Here is a 19,144-nt window from a genome sequence, read left to right as displayed (position 1 = left end):
TAAAAAAAGCAAATCCTGATTTTAACTGTTTTAAGTATGATTACACAAACTTGTTTTTCTTTTTTAATAAGAAAAAGGTGATGAAGTAAACCATTCATGTAGGTCCCCTTCATTCTGAACTGTTTTGAGGTATAGCTTTAAATAAAGGTGGACCAAGTTTAGTAACTTTGGTAATTTCTTTTTTTTGCATAGAAGAGAAAAAAATAAAATAAAGGAAACTACTTCTTCTCTTAGCAGGTTCCTTGTCTTTTCTTTAGCTCCCATGGAAATTTTTAGAGTACTTCTTACAGACTGGCTTCATGTCAAACACCACAAATTTATTCTTGAGTTTTAATTTAATGTTTCTGGTAGAACAGGCAAAACAGTTCATGTACCAGACATTATTAAGAGCAGAAACCACATTTCCTTCTATAACACAGTTACAGTGGAAACAATCATCACAACAGCTGGTTTCAGTGGGTGTCACAATATGCAAAGTCCTTCCTCTCGCAGTGCTGATGTCCGAGAAATGGCCTACACTTAGTATAAACAAATTGCTCCATATGCCACGGCTTGCCCATGGCATTTGCCACATGCCCTTTAATGGGCCATTGACAAGCACCACAAATGGGGATATCCCTTTTATCATGGCATGGCAAGCAATGCAGTTCCCCTTTCAGCTCCTGGGCATTGGCAGTCAGCTCATTCTCACAGTTGGCACAGATGAAATGATCTGGATAGTAAGGGTCATTCTTGACTGTCAGAAGTTGTTCATCAATGATGGCATGGCATTTCTGGCAAATGTATTTTCCAAGTCCTCTGTCTTTCTGACAATTATGACAGGGTTACAGAGATGTCTCCCAACATTCATGAGCGACCCAATATGTGCAAAACTTCCTGACAGAGATCACAGTGGAAATACTCAGAATGCCAGCTGTTGTTATTCATGGCTTTAATAACGCAGTCAATGATGAATTCACCACACTGATGACAGCGAGGAGGAAAATGCATCTGAAAATCATGTTCACGGCACTTCCTTCCTTAAAACTCATAGAAAAGTCTTTCTAGAAACTGCTGGAAACACTGAGCACACACAGAACACTGCTGATGGTATAGCTCATCATTGCTGTACATGATATTCTCAGCAGGCACAAAAACCCCCTTGCAGCACTCACAGTTGGTATTGGCCAGGGCATTGGCCATGTTGCTTTTTAGTTAAAATAGTCTCCAGATTTCTGATGCCCTTCCTTCCTGGATTATGCTCAATAGTTCCACTATCAACCATATTTTATTAATGAATCTATTCTAAACTCTTGGAATGGTTTTATACATGATTTTGTGTTTTTATTCTGATTCCACTTTTTAGGGGATTTAAGCATTCCAGAAATAAAATCTTCTACTTTGACTTTGTACTTCTATTTTTCAATTTAATTAGGTAGTTAGCTACTTCATTCTCTTGATTTTTATGGCTTATTATAACTTCACAAATCTGACTACAGTGAAACCTATTGATTAAAAAAGAAAGTTATTCACAAGACGTATGGCAATATTCTGATAGGTTACAATCATGACATGGACAATGGAAGAACAGGAGGAGATGTTTTCTTTGACTTCCAAAGAAGACTATAATGTGAACCGGAAATTGAAATGCTTTAATTATAACCCTATGGTTGTTCTTACAATAATCATATGACTACATTGCAGATTCTCTAATATTTGTTGAATAAAGGAAAAATAAGCAAGGAAATTTCCAACCTATCTTATTCAAACCTTGGTGCTTTAGCCTGTAACAGGTCCCATCAAAAAAAGGGCCTATGTTTGTTGCCACTTTGGGTCTTCTGGGAAGTAGACACCAAGATGGAATTAGAAGTAAAAAATACATATTAGTGGAAATGGCTGTGGAGGCTACATGGGGGATGAAACAGAAGTAGGCAGACAGCACAGTTAGCCTGTAATGCAGGTCAGACATCTGTGAAGGGAGAGATGGAGGGAAGGAAGATTGGGTAGAGAGAACCACAAATTGTGATGAGCTCTGAGAAGGTCTTGAACAACCTTGGTTGGAGCCATAGAGCACAATTTCCCATTAGAGTTAGAGTACCTTGGGAGAAATGACTCAGTACTACTGCCTCACCATGCTCAGTCCTTGTCTGGGGGTACCCTCAAGAGAACGTGCCTTGGCCTGAACACTGCAGTATATCCCAAAGTTGTGGCAAGTGGAGGCTGCCAACTGATTATATCCCTCCTGACTGGTTTTCTTTTGAAGAGAGTTTTGAGTGACACACTCCTTTGGCCATCATAGTTCATGTCCTCCAAAATATTTAATTATTCAAGATAAGTTTCTGAAGTTTCCTGAATTTATGTCCATGTTGCTTTCTGATATTTTGAAGTCTGCATGTATATATTCTTTTGTATCAGTTATATTCTCAGTATATATTCATTCCTGTTCTCCCAAAGGAAAAACCCAACACTAAACACACACTCTTAATCTTACACACCTTGGTATATATCACTTGTAACAATTGTTTGAAGAGTGAGGTCTTTCACTAAAATAAGGGATAGACAGGGAAGAGGGATTCTTTAGGAATGGACAAAATTATTCAGTCAGTCTGGATTATGTGTCAGATGGTGAAAATAACAAAGTCCTTCTCTTATGGAAATGATGGAAAAACAATGACGGCGAAAATTCTTTAAAAATACAAAAAATAGGGTAAAGGCCGGAAAGAGATGGTGTGGTCTAGGAGTGGTATTTTATATAGGGTGTTTCAATAACGGTATTTGAGTAAAGGAAATAAGTAAGTCAGGCAGTTGGGGGGGTATAACTTCTAGGCAAAGGATAAAGGAAATTGAAGATCCTGAGACAAGCACATATTTGGCCTAGTCAAGGAAAATCAAAGCATCTACTATAGCTGGAGCAGAATGAGCAAGGGGGAGAGTGGTAGGAGATGAGTTAAGCAATGCAGCCATTTTCAGGATAAGCTCTTGGGTTTCATACTAAGCTGAAGGGAAAAATGAGTTTTCAACCAAAGAGTGGCATGCTATGACCTATATTTGAAAGAATCACTCTGGCTTCTTTGTGATAAATGTACTACAGGAGATGATTTAAAGGATAGAGCATCAAAGTGTCAAGGCGGATCACTACATAAGAATAGAATGTTTTATTTACCAAAAAGACATAGAAATTGTTAGTATGTATTAACATAATTAAAAAAATTCTCAGAATCTATGAAATAAAAATTTATAGAACTGCAAGGAGAAATTAGATAAATTACCATACTACTGTGAAATTTCAATGCAAAAAAATTTCAAATGCTAAAGAGAGAAAAATATCAGTAAAAGAAAATGAATAAACTTGATCTGTAGCAATTATAAAAAGTGCATCCAACAATTGGAAAATTTTTCTGAGTTCTATATGGAACATTCACAAATACTGATTGTGTAAAAAAAGTATCCTAGTTTCCTGTCTGCTAAAACAAATATCATACATTGAATTGGCTTAAAAAATAGGAGCTTCAGTTTTGAAGCTAGGAGAAATAAAAAAATGAGGTGTTAAGGTATTAATAAGGCTATGCTTTCTCCCTGAAGACTGTGGTGTTCTGGGGTTGTCTGCTGGCAGTCCTTGGGCTTCCTTGGCTTTTCTGTCACATAGAAATGTCTTCTCCTTTCTCCTCTGGGTTCCATTGACTTTTGGTTTCTGGCTTCTCCTGGCTTTCTCTCTATATCTGAATTTCATTCTGCTTATAAAGGGCTACAGTAATCTGGATTAAAGTCCAAACTGATTCAGTTGAGCCATGCTTTAACTGAAGTAACATTTCTCAAGATCCTATTAACAATGGATCCATACCTAAGGAATGGATTAACATTAAGAACATGTTTTTTCTTTCTGGGGTACATACCTTAATCTACCACAAAAGGCTAAAAAGCAAACCTCAAAAAATTCCAAAGAAAAAGTATACGCAGACCATATTCTCTAATCACAAAATGATTAAGTTAGACATGAGTAACAAAATACATATCAACATTTCCTGAATAATTAAAAATTAAATGACACATTTATATACCAGAGTTGAAGAGATCATAATGGGAATAAAACTACCCAGATCTGAGGAATGAACACACTACATTTAAAATTTTAGACATTGAGATAGGGAAACCTTTCTTAAATCAAAACAAATATTTGTTCAAATATATAGCTGTTTAAGGAAAGTTGTTAAATTTGACCATATTAAATTTTTTTCATCTTTTTTTTCTTCAAAAACACTAAAGGAAGTATAAAACAGACAAGTTAAAACTTGTAAATATTTGCAATACTTACAAACAACAAGAGGTTAATATCAATAATGCATAAGAAATCTCCTATAGTTTGATTAGAGAAGCTCAGAGAACTAATAAAAATGGGAAAAAGACATTAATCAGCATGTTATAAAAATACAGATGGCCAATAATTATATGAAGAAATACTCAACTTTAAGAATAATCATAAAACAGTCTATCAAGACTGTAAAGAGGTCCTATTTTTTTTTAATCAACTTTGTCAGCAATTTTTTTTTTTTTTTTTTAAATCTGACAATACCAAGTGATGGAGCTGAAATGGATCTACACAATCACTTATTACTGGTGGAAATGTAAATTACTATGTCCACTTTGCAAAACAGTTAGACACTGTCTTGCAAAGTTGTACTTTCTTATTCCCTACAACCCATACCTTTGTCTTGGGTCAAATCCCCTAGAAGCAGACATGCATTTTTGAGCAATAATACCTTAAGGAAGTGCACTCGGGAAATTTATAAAGAACTTAGAAAGCAGGGTAGGGAAAGTAAGTAAGCTAAGGAAGCCTGTGGTTTCAGTGACCTTCTGCAGTCTTCCTTGCCTCAAGCAAGGTAGCAGGGCTTTTGTACACTATCATTGACTCCCAGCTGTCTCAGGTTGGGAGAGCAGAGGGGAGAACAATCCAGGCAATTCTGGAATTTTCAATTTCTCAAGAATAATCCTGGAGGGAAGATTGTAGATAAGAGCTGTTAGCAGCAGTGACAACAGCAATAAGTAAAGAAATCCCTGAGACTCTGGGAAGGCACTAAAACATCTTCTACAACCTGAGGAAAACTTTGCCATATGGAAAAGATTGTTCATAGGAGCACTGTTCACAGTGGCCCAAATCTGGAAACAGTACTTGGACTAAATGACATGAGAGTGGATGTATCAACTGTGGACTCTTTTTACAATGAAATACTACTCAGCAGTCAAAATGATTTAACCTTGGCCACGTGCAACAATGTGACTGAATATGAGCAATATGATATTGAGTAAAAAATAAATTTAAATATACCATGAAAGACTTTTTATGAAAATAACATACAGTTAAAAATAAATGGTAAGACGTATTGAAAAAAATACCAAAGAAATGGGGAGCCAAGAATCTCAACAGTTGTTACTTAGGGTTAGGAGTGGCAGGGGGATGAGTTAGGAGCATGGGGAATGAATATATAAATCATCCGTTGAGTCCCAGTCTTTATATTAAATGATGGGCTCATGAGTGTTTATTACATTATTAAAAACAAACAAATGAATAAAATATAAATAAATAAAATGAATCTATATGTGGACAAATGAGTGTGTAATGAACAATAAGTAGGATTAATAAATTTCTGTCCACTTATAATATTTTAAGAAAGGAAAAGAAACAATAAGATTTTCTAATTATAGAGCAGAGGTGCTGTGAAGAAAATGGTTTAGGTTAGGAAGGATCTTGGCAGTTTTTACTTGAACCAGTGAAAGAATGTGATTGTCCTTTACTAAGATGAGGAAAACTAGATGGAAAGAAGATTTGAAGGCAAGATACTGGTTTTGGACTTGTTATGTCTGAAATATGTATTTGATATCCAAATGAAGACATTGGGTAGAGAGTTGGATTTTGAAGCTGGGATGAAAGGGAGAGATCTAGTTGGGAGATACCTATTTCGTGTTGCTACTATGTTTTTAAAGCCCAGGAACCTAATAAGATCATTTAGGTAGTGAGCGTGGATAAAGTGATGAGGTCTGAGAACTGATCTTTGGGGTGCTTCAAATGTTACAGGCTTTGACTATAAGGATCAAGCAAAAGTGACTGAGGAGTAGCATATTGAGGTTTAAGAGAAGAGATTTAAGAGTGGATGATATTCCAGGAACCAGATAAAGAAAGTGTTTCAAGAAAAAGCAAGCAATTCATTGTGTCAAATGTTGCTGAAAGGTCTAGTAAGATGATTGCGTGGAAGTCATTGGTGTCTTAGCACAGGTATTTTTAGAGTGGTGAGGCAGGTTCAAGCAAGAATGGGAGGAGATAAAGGGTAGACAGCAAGTACAGAAACATCTTGTTTGTGGGTGTAAGAAATAGTGCTATGGCCCACTTTTCTTTCCTGAGTTAGCTTCAGTGTTACAAGTCATTACAGATATACTGATCTTAAAATCTGAAAAGGGCCCTAGAGAAGGCTTTATGCAATTCCATAATTTTACACATGACTACCTGAGATCCAGAAAGGTAACATTAGTTGCATAATAACACAAAGCTTATGAGTTAATGAGAGAGGATGAAAATTGAAGTTTTCTGAATCTTAATTCAGGGTTATTTATATCTCACTGAAAAAGTCAGCTAGCTTATAATTCTAAATTTTCATGGAAGCAGAAATAAAATACATTTTATTTAGCTACTAACAGAACAGAAAGCATTGCAGTTGTACTTAAGCAAGATTTATTCGTCTACATCATTCTTGGGTTGCATCTTGTGCCACTGCTTTAGTCTGTCCAAGTCCTACTCATCACTCTTGTTGCAGCTTTCATGTCAGGAACGTAAATTCTCTGTCCCCTAATTACATACAGCAAGGCCAAATATGACACAATTTTTTGTTATTCATGTTTTTGAATTATGTATAAATTTGCTTCTTCCATTTGCAAGGATAATTGAGCTCAAATGATTCCTAACTTCTCTAAGAACCAAGAAGAGTCCTTTTCTCCTACCAGTATTTTTTATTTAGTCATAAAAATGCAAATATAGATGGAAAAATTTAGAGTTGCATTATTGATTACTTATGCATTTAACCTGACAACTGATTCAGTGTTCATCAAGAGGCTTTTGCAAAGAGAAATACAATATCCCAAAAAAAGTCACAGATGAAAGATACATTTGGGGGAAATATGACTTTATATGTATGCTCAGGTCAGGTTCCGTATCGATTTATGAGGAATTCTAAGAGTAGGCTGTTAACCATGTCAATATAAGGCAAAAAAGAAAAGCTTCTTTGAAAGAATAACGTCACACTCTTTGGGTACTTTCATTCAGGGGAAATATAATACTCCTAGAAACAGTAAAATCCCCTAGAGTGTACAATATGGGTAATGTCATCTTTTTTCCTCTATCTCTCTCGCTCAGTTGGAAGCTATCCAGTGAGAAAAGTCTGGTATTGTTCTTTTCAGTGCAGAAAAGAGACAAGTGAAGATGATCTATTAATGGAATTGGAAGTTACTGCTATGCTACTTAAAAATACCCAGGGCTAGAAATCAGTAGAGGACTTAGATTAGTAATGCTTTTGTAGGATGATTATATTGATTCCATTGGCATAATGTCAAATGATGGCTATTTGCTAACTTTATTCTTTTTTTGATATCAAGTTGGAGATTTAGCATGTATTTTGGAAATCTCCCTTGCCTTCAATATTTAATGTTAGCTGTAAATGTCCAGTGTATTTCAAAGAAAATTTAATATGCTTACTCCTGATGCACTAATACTGAATTCCTAAATCTTTTAAGTTTTGATATTTAAGGAGCCTGAAGAGACCTTTTAAATCCTTCACTTAGAGAAAAAGGATATTGTATTTTAGTAAGAGAAAATCATTTATTAGAATCCCTAAAATCTGAGAGTGTCCTTCATGTAAGAAAACAAAGGCATAAATAAAGGTGTGCATTGCATTCCAGAAAGCAATTCTTTTTCAGGATGGTTCCAGAATCAATAGAAAAAGAGAGAAGGAAAGTGACATTCCTATCTGTACCTATCTGCACTTTGTTTCTGGGTATTTTACGTATATTTTCTCATTTACTTTCCATCTGAAATCTGAGGTTGATTTTATTGAATTCATTTACCAGGTATAATATTGATTCTATTCACCAATTTCAGTAATTTGCCAGGATTCCAGGGCTTTCTGACCCCAAAGCTCAGGTTAGCTACTATGATGCTATGTCAATGAATGAATGAATGAAGAAGTAAATGAGTTAGCAAAATTGTTTCAAAATCATATTTATCATAGGTCTTATTGGTTTTTTTTTTTTTATCTCTACATAGTTAATTCTCTCTTCCCCACTTTGAGGACTTGTGATATAACTATTTTTGCGTTCCCGTAGGACTTGGCCTAGAGAAAGAATCTAATAAATATGTTTTGAATGCATGAATGAATGACCCAAGAATCAATTTTTACTCTTCCCTTTCACCTTTTTATGTGTAACTCAATCAAGCCCTAAATACCTTCTGCTTTTCTTTCAAAGGAAATTTTAAGCTAAGCCCTTTTATCAATTTACTTCAAAGTTATCATTAAACACTGCATTTTCTAATAACCTACATACAAATCACTGAAAATCAGAATTTTGTGTGCATATTTTGATACATATGATTAACACCCATAGTGTTTTTATATATCCATATGTACATATACAAATACAGTTGTTTCTTTTTTCAGTCAGTTTTATTGAGATATAGTCACATAGCATACAACCCATCCAAAATGTACAATCAATGGCTTTTAGTATAATCACAGTTATGCATTCATCACTACAATCAATTTTAGAGCATTTTCATTACTCAAAAAAAATAATAATCCACATCTTTTAGCAGTCACCTCTCAATTCCTCTATCCTTCCCTAGCCCTACATAACCACTGATCTAATTCTATCTCTATAAATTTATATGTATTTCATAATTTCCTTCATTAGCTTATTTTTTAAAAATTATTGTAATTTTTAAAAATTAGATGAGTTGTTTTATGGAAAAGTCAGGTAAAAAAATAACATTCCCATATACCCTGCTATTGTTGACACTTTGCATTAGTCTGGTACCTTTGTTATAAGTGATAAAAGAATATTAAAATATTACTGTTAACTGTAGTCCATGGTTTACATTAGGTGTATTTTGTTTCATCTACCACCCTTTTATTAACACCTTGTAATAGTGTCCTACATTATATGAATTTTTATAATTCATGAAAGAACATTCTTATATATATACTATTAACCAAGTCCTTCGCCCACAATAGGATTTGCTGTGTTATACAGTCCCATGTATTGTCTTCTAACTTTCCCTCTAGGAACATGCACAACCCAAAACTTCCCCTTTCAACCACATTCACATTGCTGTTAATTATACTCATAATTATGTGCAACCATCAACACTATCAATTTCCAAACATTTACAATCAACCTAAGTAGAAATTCTGCCCAAATTAAGCATAAGCTCCCCATTCTCTACTTCTGTTCTATCCACTGGTAACCTATATTCTAGATTCTAACTCTGTGAATGTGCTAATTAAGTTCCTATCAGTGAGATCATTCAGTATTTGTCCTTTTGTGTCTTGTTTATTTCACTCAACAAAATGTCCTCAAGGTTCATCCATGTTGTTGCATTCAGGACTTCATTCCATTCTTTCCTTCAGTTGAAAAATATTACATTTTATCTATATATCATTTTGTTTATCCATTCATCAGTTGATGGACACGTAAGAGGCTTCCAGCTTTTGACAATTGTGAATAATGCCATTATAAACATCATTGGGCAATTGTTTGTTCAAGTCCCTGCTTTTAGTTCTTCCTAGTATATACCTAGTGGGGGAACTGTTGGATCATACGGCAATTTTATACACAGCTTCCTGAGGAACCACCAAATTGTCTTTCACAGTGGCTGCACCATTTTAGATTCCCAACAGCAGGGAATGAGTGTTCCTATTTTTCTACATCCTCTCCAACACTTGTATTTTTGTTTTAATAGTGGCCATTCTAGTAGGTGTAAAATGATATGTTGTGGTTTTGATTTGCTTTTTCCTATAGCTAGTGATGTTGAGCATCTTTTTATGTGCTTTTTAGCCATTTGTATTTCCTGACACAGCCAGGGACTGGCTCTTCCACCAGGGTGCTGCTTTTGCCTCCCACAGTAACCATGGTTATCTGGGGGTGCCAGTGTAGAGATGCAGGAGAGAGCTGGCTTCCAGCCAGTGCTGCTGTTGTCCATATAGGGGTGCCTGGCCCAGCTGCCTGCCCGCCAGCCATATTTGGCCCCCATGTGCCCCTGCTGCCTCGTTCCTCCTCCACACAGGTCCTAGCCCCCTCTCTGTCCTGTAGAGGGGCTGTGAATCAGCTCAGACACAGGTCACAGCCACTATCCTTCAGGGGGTCTCAGTACCTGGAGTGCCAGTGCCCACAGGGGTCTTTTGTCCATTATTAATTTGGTTGTTTGTCTTTTTATTGTTGAGTTGTAGGATTTCTTTATATATTCTGGATATTAAACCCTTATCAGATGTGTGGTTTGCAAATATTTTCTCCAACTGAGTAGGTCACCTTTTCACTTTCTTGACAAAGTGCTTTGAATCACAAAAGTTTTTAATTTTCAGGAGGTCCCATTTATCTTTTTTATCTTTCATTACTTGTGTTTTGGAGGTAAAGTCTAAGAAACCATGGCCTACCACAGGATATTTAAGATGCTTCCTTACAATTTCTTCTAGGAGTTTTATGGTCCTGTCTCTAATAGATAGGTCTTTGATCTATTTTGAGTTAATTTTTGTATAAGGTGTGAGATAGGGGTTCTCTTTCATTCTTTTGCATATGGATATCCAGTTCTCTCAGCACCATTTGTTGAAGAGATTATTCTGTCCCATTTATGGCAGCCCTGTCAAATACCAACTGGCCATAGATGTTAGGGTCTAATTCTGAATTCTCAATTCAATTCCATTGGTCAATATATCTATCTTTATGCCAGTACTATGTTGTTTTGACCACTGCAGCTTTGAAATACGCTTTAAAGTCAGGAAGAGTGAGTCCTCCAACTTCATTCTTCTTTTTTAAGATGTTTTTAGCTATCTGGGGCCTCTTACCTTTCCAAATAAATTTGATAATTGACTTTTCCATCTCTGAAAATTAGGCTGTTGGAACTTTGGTTGCGATTGCATTGAATCTATAAATCAATTTGGGCAGAATTGACATCTTAATGATATTTAGTCTTTCGATCCATGAACATGGAATGTTCTCCCATTTATTTTGGTCATATTTGATTTCTTTTAGTGATATTTTAGTTTTCTGTGTACAAGTCTTTTGCATCCTTGTTAAATTTACTCCTAGATATTTGATTTTTTAGTTGCTATTGTAAACGGATTTTTTCTTCTTGATTTCCTCCTCAGATTCTTCATTACTAGTATATATAAACACTACTGATTTTTGCATGTTGATCTTTTATTCCCCCACTTTGCTGAACTCCTTTAGTAGCTCTAGCAGCTTTGTTGTAGATTTCTCAGGACTTCTTATAGATTGGATCACGTTATTGGCAAATAGTGAAAGTTTTATTTCTTCCTTTCCAGTTTGAATGCTTTCATTTGTTTTTCTTATTTAACTACTTTACTTAGTACTTTTAGCCCAATGTTTAATAACAGTGGTGAGAGTGGGCATCTTTGTCTTTTTCCAGATCTTAGAGTGGAAGATTTCAGTCTTTCACCATTGAGTACAATGTTAGCTGTGGGTTTTCAATGCATGCCCTTTTTCATGTTGATGAGGTTTCTCTCTTTGCCTAGCTTTTGACTTTTTTTATGGAGAAAGAATGCTGGTTTTGTCAAATGCCTTTTCTGCATCAATTAAGGAGATTGTGTGGGTTTTCCCCTTTGATTTATTAATGTGGTGTATAACATAAATTGATTTTCTTGTGTTGAGCTACCCTTGCATACCTGGGATAAAACCCACTTAATCATGGTATATAATTCTTTCAGTGCTGTTCAATTTGATTTGAGAGTATTTTGTAGATAATTTTTGCACCCATATTCATTAGAGAAATTGACAGTAATTTTCTTTTCTAGTAGTATTTATTTATCAGGCTTTGGTATTAGGGTAAATTTGCCTTCATAGAGTGAGTTAGGTAGTGTTCTGGTTTGCTAATGCTACCAGAATGCAAAACACCAGAAATGGATTGGTTTTTATAACAGAGGGTTATTTGGTTACAAAGTTAGAGTCTTAAGGCTGTAACTGTCCAAGCTAAGGTGTCAACCATAGGGTACCTTCACAGAAGAATGGCCAATGGTGTCAGGAAAATCTCTGTTAGCTTGGAAGGCACAAGGCTGGCATTTGCTTGTTCCCAGGTTGCATTTCAAAATGGCATTCTCCAAACTTGCTCTTGAGGTGTTTTGTCCTCTCTTAGCTGCAGCTCCTTTTCAAAATGTCCACTCTCAGTTGCTCAGCTCCTTCTGTTTGTCAGCTCATTTATATGGCTCCAGTGATTTAATTCAGACCCACTCTGAATGGGTGGGGTAACACCTCCATGGAAATTATCCAATAAAAGTCACCACCCAGTTGGGTGGGTCATATCTCCATGGAAACATCCAATCAAAATGTTCCAACCCAATCAAAACTAATACATTGGCCTCCACAAGACTGCATCAAAGATAATGGCAGTTTGGGGGACATAATACATCCAAACTGGCATAGGTTGTGTTCCCGCCTCTTCAATTTTAAAAGAAGAGTTTTAGCAAGATTGGTATCAATTCTTCTTGGATTGATTGGTAGAATACATCTGTGAAGCCATCTAGTCCTTGGCTTTTCTTTCTTGGGAGGTTTGTAATGACTGATTCAATCTCTTTCTCTGTAATTTGTCTGTTGAGGTCTTCTATTTTCTTTAGAGTCAGAGTAGGTTGTTCATGTCTTTCTAGGAATTTGTCTATTTTATCTAGGTTTTCTAATTTGTTGGCATAATGGTGCTCATAGTATATTCTTATGATTCATTTTATTTCTGTGAGGTCAGTAGTAATGTGCTCCCTCTCATTTCTGATTTTATTTGTTTGAATCTTCTCTCTTTCTTTCTTTGGCAGTATAGCTAAGGGTTTATCAATATTATTGATCTTCTCAAAGAACAAACTTTTGGTTTTGTTAATTCTCTCCATTGTTTTTTTAATTCTCATTTTCATTTATTTGTACTCTAATCTTTTTATTTCTCTCTGTTTGCTATGGCATTAGTTTACTGTTCTTTTTGTAGTTCTTCCAGGTGTTTAGTTAGGTCTTTGATTTTAGCTATTTCTTATTTTTTTAATGCTGACATTTAGGGCTATAAATTTCCCTCTCAGCATAGCTTTCACTGCATCCCATAGGTTTTGATATGTTTTGTTCTCATTTTCATTTGTCTCAAGATATTTATTGATTTCTCTTGCAATTTCTTCTTTATCTCACTGATTGTTTGGGAGTGTGTCATTTAACTTACATATATTTTTAAATTTTCCAGTTCTTCACCTGTTATTGATTTCCAGCTTCATTGCATTATGGCCAGAGAAAATTTCTTATATAATTTCAATTGATTTAAATTTATTGAGACTTGTTTTGTGATCCAACATGTAGTCTGTCCTGAAGCATGATCCATGAGGATGTAAGAAGAATGTATATCCTGCTGCTTTGGGATGCAAAGTTCTGTATATGTCTGTAAGGTCCAGTTCATTTATCATATTATTCAAGTTCTCTCTTTCTTTATTGATCCTCTGTCTATATATTCCATCTATTGATGAAAGTGGTGTATCAAAGTCTCCAAATATTAATTGTAGAGATATCTATTTCTCCCTTCAGTTTTGACAGTGTTTTCCTCATGTATTTTTGGGCACCATGATTAGGTGCATAAATATTTAGGTTTGTTATTTCTTCTCAGTGGATTGCCCCTTTTATTAATATTTAGTTCCCTTCTTTGTCCCTTGTAACAGTTTTGCTTTTAAAGTATATTTTGTCCAATATCAGTATAGCTACCACAGCTCTTTTCTGGCTACTGTTTGCATTGAATATCTTTTCCCAACTTTCATTTTCAACCTGTTTGTGTCCTTGGATCTAAGGTGAATCTCTTGTAGAGAGCATATAGATGAATCATACTTTTTTTTTTAATCCATTCTGCCAATCTACATCTTTTGATGGGGTCATTTAATCCATTACCTTTCAATGTTTTATTACAGTGAAGGCAGTTCTTGCTTCAACCATTTTTTCCTTTGGTTTTTATATGCCATATCTTTTATATGCCATATTATTTTTGCCTCTCTTTTTATTCTTTTAGTTATTCCTTCTCCCTTTACTGTCTTTTCCTTTCAGCCTGCAGAACTCCTTTAGTGTTTCTTGTAGGGCTGGTCTCTCATTGATGAACTCTTTCTGCTTCCATTTATCTGTGAATATTTCAAACTCTCCCTTACATTTGAAGGGCAGCTTTTTTGGCTAAAGAATTCTTAGCTTAAAGTTTTTCTCTTTCAGTACCTTAAATATACATAACACTACCTCCTCGCCTCCATGCTTTCTGATAAGAAATCAGTACTTAGGCTTACTGCTGTTCCCTTGTATGTGATAAATCACTTTTCTCTTTCTGCTTTCAGGATTCTCTCTTCATCTTTGGCATTTGACATTCTGATTAGTATGTGACTTGTGGTAGGCCTTTTAGAATTTATTCTGTTTGGAATATCTTGCACTTCTTGGACATATATATTTATGTCTTTCATAAGAGTTGGGAAATTTGGGGCCATTATTTCTTCAAATATTCTGTCTGCCCCTTTTCACTTCTCTTCTCCTTCTGGGACACCCATGGCATGTATGTTTGTATGTTTTTTACTGTCATTCAAATCCCTGAGGACCTGCTTATTTTTTTTTCTATTCTTTTTGCTATCTGTTCTTCTATCTGTAAGAATTTGATTGTTCCGTCTTCTAGTTCACTTATTCTTTCTTCTAGCTGTTTAAATCTGTTGTTGCATGACTCTAGTGTATTTTTAATATCTTTTATTGTGTATTTCATTCCCAACATTTCTTCTATGTTTCTTTATATACTTTCAAATTCTTCTTTATGCTCATCTAGTGTCTTCTTAATATCCTTTACCTCTTTAGCCATATTCCCCTTTATCTTCTTGAATTATTTAGGGGACTTGTTTGAATATCATTGATTAATTGTTTCAAATCTGTATCTCCTCTAAAGTTTTAACTTGTTCCTTTGACTAGACTGTATCTTCTTGTTTTTTAATGTGACTTGTAATTTTTTGCTGATGTCTAAGCATTTGATTATCTTGTTGAGTTTACTCTGAAGTTCAGTTTCTCTCTCTTGTCTAGGGTTTAATTATTGATTGGTTCTGTGTTAAGGCTATTCATTGAATCTTGGTTCAACTTATTCTAGACCTTTAGAATTGACCATCTTTAACTGATCAGATTTTTCCAGCTCTTCTTCATCTGATTCTTGCCCTGGAATTATGGTATAATATTAAAGATTGAACTATTTGTGCAATTGTTTCACCCCCAGGGGAAAAATTCCTTTCCTCTGTTCCTTCTCCAGAAACCTTGATCTCTTCTATTTGTTTTTGTTGTCTCCAGTTTTTTTAGAACACTTTCATTGCCTTTAACTGCTTTTGCTCAGGCAAAATCTGGGAGAAGGGTTACCCCAGAGAGGACTTTCCAAAGTCAGTATTTCCCAGCCAATACAGGGCCAGTAACCCATGAAGGCAGTGCAGACCAGCTCCAAAGAGCATTGGTGAGAGGATCAGGAAAGATGCCAGAAACCTTGTTAATGAAGAGCTGTGCTTTCCTGGCAGACCTCACAGAATAAGCTCTTCAGCAAACTGTTCCATGGAGCCCTAAGGAGGTACTGTGTCTATAAACCTCCACCATCTCCATTCCTGTTGGGGATTTGGTTGAAACAATGTCCAGGGACTGTCACTGTCCAGGATGGGTGGAAAAAGAAGTTCAGTCCAGGAGCTAGCAATTTGAATTCACCAATAAAAGCCATGATCATTTCTCAACTGTGCCCTCCTCCCCTTCCCATTAGAGAAGAGGATGTCCATAACTCTCTCTATTCACAGCAGCCACCCAGGGCCCAAACCCTAAAGCAGCATGTTTGAGAAACTGCAGTTTCTCAGCCTTTTCCTCCTGCTCTTCCCTGGATGTGGTACAGTGCTCCTCTGGTCTTTGGAGCCCCAGAACAGTTTTTTGAGACAATTCCTGCCTGTCCACTAGCTGTTTTGGAGGGGGAGTGAATCCTGGAGCTCCCTACTTCACCATCTTTCCCAGAAGTTCCCTACAGTTTTGTTGTTGTTGTTTTGTTTTTGTTTTTGTTCTTTTTTTAGCACAGCTTGTCCTTTAAGCCCCAACTCAATTTCCAGGTACCAGCTTGAAACTGTTCTTGGCACTGGAGTCATGAAGCACCCTGACCCTTAGAGCCACAGAAATCTAACCTGGAAGCAAGTAGCATGCACTATGCACCACAGAGAATTAACCCTGGGATGTTCCTTCACTGAGGTTGCCACCTATCTCCATTGTGTTTTATTACTCAATTTTTTTTTGTTGTTTAACCATTTTCCACACTGATACAGAGTTTATTATAATTTACATTTGTTGTAAAACATTCTACTGAGTCGATGTGCTGTGCTTTATTTAAATATTTTCATATTACTAGGTAAAAATGCTACAATATGACTATCTTATATTGTCCTTTCCTTTAAGATAAATTCCCAAGAATGAGTATTTCAGTCTAAAGCCTGTTGACATTCATAAAACTTTTGCTAAATATCAAAAAATTGGTTTTCTAGTATTGTTTTTACAAATTATATTTTCTTTAAAAATATTTAAATATGTCCATTTTCTGTAAACTTACCAAAATTAAGTATTATAAACATAAAATAAGAAATAGTAACTTTACATTGACACCTACATTTAAATTGTCATTATTTTAAATTAATGAAGTGGAAGTCTTTCAAAAAAAAAATTCTTCACTCATTCTGTTTATTTTAGAACATAAACTTTCAGGCAGAAATAGACAATAAATTTGTTATCTTATTGCATATGACTAAACTACTTTTATTATACAGGGGATTTTGAATGAGCTCTCTTCCTTAATTATGCCATAATGAGAAATTAGTTTGAAGCAAAATATTTAATATCCAATATATTATCAGGGTCCATGTACCAATAATTTGAAATTCTGATTAATAGTTAAGCTAATTTGTCTTTGTTTTACTTCCTTTTGAATTTCTTTATAGTCTTTTGTGGAAATAATACAGTTGTTTTCAACATGTGACTTGTCATTGTTTGCGAAAAACGAAACAAAACAAACAAAAAAAAAACCCAAAAACAAAAAACAACCGTAAGTTTTAAAGATGACCATGTTCTTCCTAGAAAAAAAAATAGATATTTGTAAACTTTTTCAAGTATAAGGCACTGTCTTGTTAAATGATAATTAATCTGAAACTAGAACTTATATAGTTAACCATTCATGGTTATCTATGTATCACCAGGGATCTAGGTTATTGCCTTTAAGATTTGTAGTAAAGCACTTTTGAAGCAAGGGAAAAAAGAACACAAGACAGGAGGTAGAAGTACTAATTTATGAACCTGTCAATGCCACTAATCAGCCACCAGACAATAGTATTTCTTGCTTAGAATACTGAGGAAAGCTTTCTTCCCTTTTACAATTCACAAGGTTATAGAGGGTCTACAGTGTGATACTCCTTGTGAAAAAACTCTTTATAACCTCTTCATGGTTAAAGTATTATTGGAACATTTAATAAAGTGTGGGTTTCAAAGCTTTATACTAGTAAAATGTCAGATAACACACTCTGTGTACTTGAATCCAAATTGGTTCTATTGCTATCATCTTTATTAACAAAATGAGCTCCTCTGAAGTCAGTGTTAATATAGAACCAGATACTCTTAGAACATGAGTTGTACTTCAGCAACATTGGATTTGGGGGGGGCAGAATCAAATTCTAATAAAAAAATTAAAAAAAGGTACTTTATGCATTCATTCATTCATAGAATTCAAGTACTATTTGTACTATGTGCTTTGTGCTAGTCATAGATCTAAGCACTGGAGGTATAAAACTGAGCAGAACATGAAAAAAAGCCCTGCTCTAAAGGAATTCACATTCCAGAGACATGGAAATGATGCAGCATTCAGCATGAATCTGGTAGATTCTATAGGGATGGAGCAGAATTACACATAACTAGAAGATTTAATAAGCTTAGACAATTTAAAATATTTCACCATCAACATTAGTTGGTAGATGTGTAATTGCCCCATTCAGAGTCCAGTCATGTAATACTATCTTACCTCTCCAGCAGGTAAGTAGTTGTTCTGACATAATCAGCTGGGGACTGAAGACTTCTGTTTCTGTCAGTATGCTCCCCTTAAAAGCATTTGATGAACTGACCAAGAAAATGAGAGTTACGTAGACTGAGGATTATATGAAGTCTGAAACTTGCTAAAGTATGGTGAACACTAAAGCTGGCTTTAGGCTTGAGGGAATTTTTAAACTTGGTGAACTCAAACTTTTTTTTTTTTCATACCTTCAGGAGACACAGGGAACAGGAGACAAAGCTCAGTAAGGTATCTACTAGAAAAACCTCACTATAAATGCAATATCCCAAGGTTGTACACTGTTATCCTCAGTGTACTGGTGAACAAGAAATACCCCCAATCCTCCTGCCCCATTCTACCCAAATAGTAGCTACTTGAATCTTGGTATTGAGCACCAGAAGTAAAAGATGTCCCTGAGAGGTTGTATCAACAAGCAGTACCTCATAGTTTTGTAGCCTAAATTTAGAGTGTCTAAAATATCAAGAATGGTTCTGAAGAGACTGAGCAATTATGCTAACATGATCTCAAGCTGGTAACGCCTCTTCTCACCTAGTAGGAGAAAATGCAAATCTTCACTAGGGGAAAACATATTTATTCTTTGCCTCATGGAAAACAAGCAACTCACAATTAAAATTCAAGGCACACATATGAAAAAGGCCCAATTTATGCATTAATTTATTCAATAAGTAGTTATTAAGCATCCAATACACACCAGGCATATAGTAGAGAACAAAATAGTTGAAGTAGTTGAAAATCTTTACTTTTTTGGAGCTTGCATTCAAATGGGGGAGAAAGAATATAAATAGATGGTGGTAACTGATTAGCAGGTAAATA

At 35.3% G+C, this 19,144-nt stretch overlaps 1 pseudogene; it reads right to left on the bottom strand.

The window, feature by feature from the left end:
* Positions 1–253: 253 nt before the first annotated feature.
* On the bottom strand, positions 254–1,182 carry LOC119513765 (annotated as a pseudogene).
* Between the last annotated feature and the right edge of the window lie 17,962 nt (positions 1,183–19,144).

This window comes from Choloepus didactylus, chromosome 2, assembly GCF_015220235.1.
Source record: "Choloepus didactylus isolate mChoDid1 chromosome 2, mChoDid1.pri, whole genome shotgun sequence".
In the NCBI taxonomy this organism is placed as follows: Eukaryota; Metazoa; Chordata; class Mammalia; order Pilosa; family Megalonychidae; genus Choloepus; species Choloepus didactylus.
This window is presented reverse-complemented; position numbering and strand designations above follow the sequence as displayed.